Source organism: Vicia villosa, linkage group LG4 (assembly GCF_029867415.1).
Source record: "Vicia villosa cultivar HV-30 ecotype Madison, WI linkage group LG4, Vvil1.0, whole genome shotgun sequence".
NCBI lineage: Eukaryota > Viridiplantae > Streptophyta > Magnoliopsida > Fabales > Fabaceae > Vicia > Vicia villosa.
This window is the reverse complement of record NC_081183.1, coordinates 47060463-47066462: the sequence shown is the minus strand read 5'-3', so window position 1 is coordinate 47066462 and position 6000 is coordinate 47060463.

Below are 6000 nucleotides of genomic sequence, written 5' to 3'. Positions count from 1 at the left end.
TGCTTAGTCGGGACCACTCGTTCAGCGCGTTTTTTAGTACTCTCTCGAAGAATTTTGAGAGCATTCCCACACACAAACCAGTCTGGGAAAGGAGGACTTAGAGCCACACCAAAATCAGCACTTGGTAGTGGAGGGAATTTTGGAGGATGAAGTTTGAAAGCCACTTCATAACGTAGTTCTGGTCGAACATACGAGGGCAATTTCAATTTATTTAGTTTGGTGGAAAACTTTTCGCGCAAAGTGACTGCAGCCTCACGAACGGTCCGACTAAGATCATCAGGCCTATAGATAGTTTCAAAGAATTTTTGAAAAGCTTGGATTTCTTTAATATGAGTTGAAGTACCTTTTTTGAAGTTCTCCTGCACATCAGTGAAAGCTGCGGTTAGTTCTTGAGCAAGGCTATCAGCATCAAAAATTTGAGAGCTATAATACTCTGTCCACCATTGATGGAAATCTGGTGTAGAGTAAAAAGAAGGTTCAAAAGGAATAGGAGAAAGATTGGTGACGTCAACGTATTTGTCGATTTTTTGTTCACATTCTTCTTCAGTCAAATACAAAGTGTGGAAACACATATGGTTCCTTTTCTCATATAAGCACTTGGGTGTTATTTGAGTTAGCCCAAACTGCCTCGAGACCAAATTTGGTTGATAACACATAAGGATACATTGACCCTTTGATGGTCGAAGACGGTGGGAAAATAATCTTGGAGTCAGAAAGGCTTCCCAAATTTCCATGGATTCAGTTTGCTGATCTTGAGATGTTGGTGGAAATTTTCGAGTAAACCATTCAGGACCTATTATTCTGTGTACAAATGGGGCCATGGAAGGATCGAACTGATCACGCCGAGCAAACATCATTGAATACGCCAAGAAATGTTCATGAAGCTTTCCCATTTCCTCTTTTGGAGTTAGGTAAGCTAACCTGGTCCCTTCTATAGTTCGATTTTTGATTGTGCTATCTTCCTCATTGACATCTCCTCGAAAAGGAAGATAAGTTTCGAATGTGGCATTGAGCCACAGTTGCAATAACCAAAAAGGACCAGCATAAAGTAAACTTCCAGATTTGAAATTCTTGGTAAGATTTGCAGCTTCACTAAGGTTTTCGTAAAGAGACCCTAGAAGTAGTTGGCTGAGGTTGAGTTTTCTACCAGCATGCAACTGATTAGCCATGCAAAGGTACCTCTTTGCAACCTGGATAGATCTTGAGCAGAAGGCGCACCGTGAGAGCCATAATGCTAGAAAAGCAATATGCTCTTCGTCAGATACTGTCGCTTCGGTGGTAATATGGTGTTTCTGGATGAATGCCGTGTAAGTAACTTGCGAATCGTTGAAACCTATAGTGTCATTATCCATGTCATTGGGATCAAAGGTTTCGCCAGTTGGTCGAAGTCCCGTAATAGCAGCCACATCAAAAAGCGTGGGGGTAACCATTCCACAGGGAAGATGGAAGGTATTGTGAGAAGCATCCCAGAAATGAACCGCTGCTACTAACATGGGTTGGTTGTATTCTAAACCTGTTTTTGACAGTTGGATCAAATCGTATATCCCTAACGATTTCCAAAAGGATCCTTGTTGTTTCTCTACCTTTTCTAGCCAAGCACAATACAAATCAGGATCTTTGGCTAAAGGAAATGACCTAAACACTTTTACAGAATTGGTCATATAGTTTAACCTAATTTTGGCTAAAGCTAAAGGGGTTGCAGTTGAAGTTTTCTCTACATTAGTAGATTTGCCTAAAGGAGAACGACCGTCTTCATCTATCCTAACTTTGCTAACTATTGGTCTAGTTTTATAGTAAGCAGGGAAAAACTTATTCACGGATTGGATATTTTCACTCGGTAACAGACCCATAAAGGCAAGAGTTTTTCCAGAAAGATCAAAAGGTATGATTACCTGGGAAGCGTAGATTGCGCGTATTTCTTCAGTATTAGGGTTTGGAACGAACTCTCGTCCCCCAGAACGTGTTGTTGATTGGAGCTTCACAGCGGGTTGAAGAACATTTGAAGATGAAGCCATGAAGAAATTTTTGATTAAAAGAACAAGATTCTGAAAAGAGTGAAGATGTTTAAATTTTTGGTGAAGAAGATGAATGAAAGGCGGTATAGAGACACAAGATCAAGTATTTAAAGGTTTAACGGAAACCTTTTTAAATCTTTTGGGTAAAACCCGAGAGACACGTGGCGGCTGGTGATTTAATCCAACGGCGGTCGAATGAGTTAGCTTCACTCCTAGTATGTAGGAGTAATGATCAGGAAGTAAGGTTAAAACGTGGGAATGTAGGTTATGAGAAGACATCTTTGAAAATGACAAGACGTTTCGGAAACAGTGTTATCAGTGATTATGACGTTAGTCAGCAGTCTTGGAACTTTCAAGGATCATAAAAACGAAATCTTATAATGACAAGAAACGCCTATTTCTGTCAACTCTCGAAACAGGCATTTATTGGGGGCAATTTGTTAGCTAAAGATTTCGTTTCATATTGTTTGTCCTTCGAAGAGGTTGAGAATCGAAGGAAGAGATGGTTATTGATGGCCATCCCTTAAAAAGTGAAAGAATGGCTACTGATGGTCATGCCTCGAAAATACAGACTTCTAAGTTCGTTGAAGATAGTGAACACTGAAAGACTAGTGAAAGCATATGTCTTCGGGACTTAGACAAAATTTATAAAGTATATAATCAAGTATTACTACTTAGCGTGTTTTTTAGTAGTGTTTGTTTAAATACACTGCCACGCGTCGAAGATGGACTCAGGCGGGAAGATTTGAAATTCGAAGACGGTTTCGTAACCGTTCAACAACAGATGGCTTCGCTGGAAGTTCTGATGAGAAACGTGGCAGCAGATTAGTGTAGGACCGTTAAGGTCGAAACTAGTATAAATAGGGGTCTTTATGTTAGGATTCCGTGTGTTCATTTTGTACAAATCACTCACATATTTACTCAAGTATCAAGTGTTACGAGAAAGAGTTCGCTGAGAAAATGTACGTATGACACCACCATTTCAATACATGTGTATTGTATTTCATTTTTGAATACATTTCTGAATTACTGCATTCCATTTATTTCTTGTCATTTACATTCCTGTATCTTTATTTTACTTTCGAATTTACTTTCATGATCATTTACTTTTAAAAGTCCTTAACGTTTCTGCAGTTTAAGATTCTTTATGTTTTAACAATTTTTAAGTTTCATATGTTATGTTATTTATTTTTCTTGTTGAAGTTATAATTACATATAACGAAGCAATTACCAAGATTCTTGAATCGAACAATACTCATCGAAGAGGACAAATTACGAATATGATTCAAATGAACATTGATAACAATCTTCTTGACTATGTGTCCTAGGATCAATCTAGTCGATCCTGCAAGTAACCAAATCATATTTATTATAGTTTGGAAGACTAGCGGTTGTTTACCGGAAATCACCGTAAACACACACTGACAAGAAGATCCCACATAATGATGACAAAACACCTACACATTGAGAAAGCGGTAACATGTTTATTGTTCACTTCCAAAAATTTTATTGATACTATAATCAGTTGGGCGTTTGCTCAGGAATTATGTCGAAGCGAAGGAGGAGTTAGGTGTCCCTGTCTTAAATGTTAATGTAGACCAATAATTAGTGACCCACAGGAAATAACATCTCATTTGCATAGAAGGGGTTTCATTGCAAATTATTGGGTTTGGACGTTTAATGGTGAAGAACTGCCTAGTAACGTACCAGAGACTAGAAACTCTCATGCTTCAAGTAGTCGGCTGCCTATGGAATATGAGGAAAACTTTAATCTGATTGGTGACATGGTTGAGGATGCTTTTGGTGTGAACGTGACCTTTGATGAACCTGAAGATTTTGGTGGGGAAGAGTCGCCGAATGAGGAAGCGCAGAAATTTTATCAGTTGTTGAATGAGATGAATACGCCGTTGTTTGATGGATCGTCTGACTCAAAGTTATCAATGTGTGTGAGATTGTTGGCCGCCAAGTCAAATTGGAATGTTCCTGATCAGTGTTTGGAATTCTTCGTAAAAATGATGTTGGACTCAACTGCAATGAAAGACAACTTGCCTACAACATTTTATGAAGCAAAGAAGTTGGTGTCGAAGTTGGGCTTAAGAGTAAGAAAGATTGATTGTTGCATTAATGGTTGTATGTTGTTTTACGACAATGAGTTTGGTACTCAAGATGGGTTGTTGGAGGAATGTAAGTTTTGTATGAGTCCAAGATATAAAGTTCCCAGTAGAGCCGTTAACACTAATCAAGACCGTGTAGCGGTAAAGTCCATGTTTTATCTTCCGATAATACCAAGGTTTAAAATAATGTTTGCTTCAATTCACAGTGCAAGTCAAATGACATGGCATTACAAAATAAAACAAGTTCAGGCACTATGCGGCATCCATCTGATGGCGAGGCATGGAAGCATTTTGATTGAATACATTCTAATTTTGCCGCAGAACCTAGAAATGTCAGGATTGGATTATGCTCAGATGGTTTTACTCCTTATGTTCAAGCGTCGGGAAGTATGTATTCTTGTTGGCCAGTTATTGTAACCCCTTACAACCTCCCTCCTGAGATGTGCATGACAAAACCATACATGTTTTTGACGTGTGTCATTCCAGGACCCTCGAGTCCAAAAGCAGGAATGGATGTGTATTTACAACCTTTAATTGATTATTTGAAGATATTGTGGATTGGAGAATGGACTTATGATGTATCACATAAAGAAAACTTTACAATGCGAGCTTCCTTGATGTGGACCATCAACGACTTTCCAGCATATGGCATGTTGTCTGGTTGGGGTACGCATGGCAAAATGGGTTGTCCATATTGCATGGGAAACAACAAAGGGTTCACGTTGGATAAAGGTGGGAAAAGCTCGTGGTTTGACTGTCACCGCAGATTCCTACCACGAAATCACTCCTATAGAAGAAACATGACAAACTTTAAAAAAGATGTACGAGTTTGAATCCGATGACAACAATGAAGAGAATGACAAAGAGAATGATAAAGAGTTTGCTTTCGATGACAATAATGAAGAGAATGACGAAGAGAACGACGAAGAGAATGATGAAGAGAATGATGTGGATAGCGAAGATGAAGAATAACTAAACATTGAATGTAATATCTATTAAAAATCTATTTATGTGTTAATGAATATCTATTTATGTGTTAATGAATATCTATTTATGTGTTAATGGATATCTATTAAATATATATTTCCGTGTTAATGAATATCTATTTATTTGTTAATGAATATATATTGATCTTAATGAATTTATTATCTTTGTTGATGAATAATAAAATAGGTAAAATGCCACCTAAGAGTAAAGATAGTGGTAAGAAGTCCTAACGTCCGAGGATAGTAGTATGTGACGCGCCTCACATGGCCGTGTGTCCCCGCCCTCAGAGTGTTGATCCTATGTCTTTAGCCAGTACTCAGGCTTTTACCCCAATACTCTCCTCCCACACATTCCCGTCTGGGGTACCTGCATCTTTCCAGTACTCAGCGGTACCGCCATCCTTCCAGCATCCTAGTGTGCCCTCGTCCTTCCAGCAGGCGGGAGGACCTAGCTTTCCATTCACACATACTGGTGTGCCCCCGCCCAGCTTTCCATTCGCCCATACTGGCATGCCTTCATCCTTCCAGCAGACTGGAGGATTTGGTTTTTCATATCCCATGCAGATGACTTCATCCTTCCAGCAGACGGGAGGATCCAGCAGTACACGTCCGACACAGGCTGGACGATCTCCTAGTCCACGCCCCACACAGGTTGCTGGAGGCTCACGAACCCCACATCCCACACATGTACCAGCCCGTGAGATTGATGAGGCAGTTGATGAGATAGATGGAGCTAATCTTCGTGGGAGGGATGATCCCGATGAGATTCATGTCGTTGACGGTAGATTTTGAATTCAGCCCAAAGGAAGCAAGTAAGTTTCCTATTTAAAATTTTTTATAGTATGTATATATTTTCATTTTTTATATAAATTTATATCTAACATT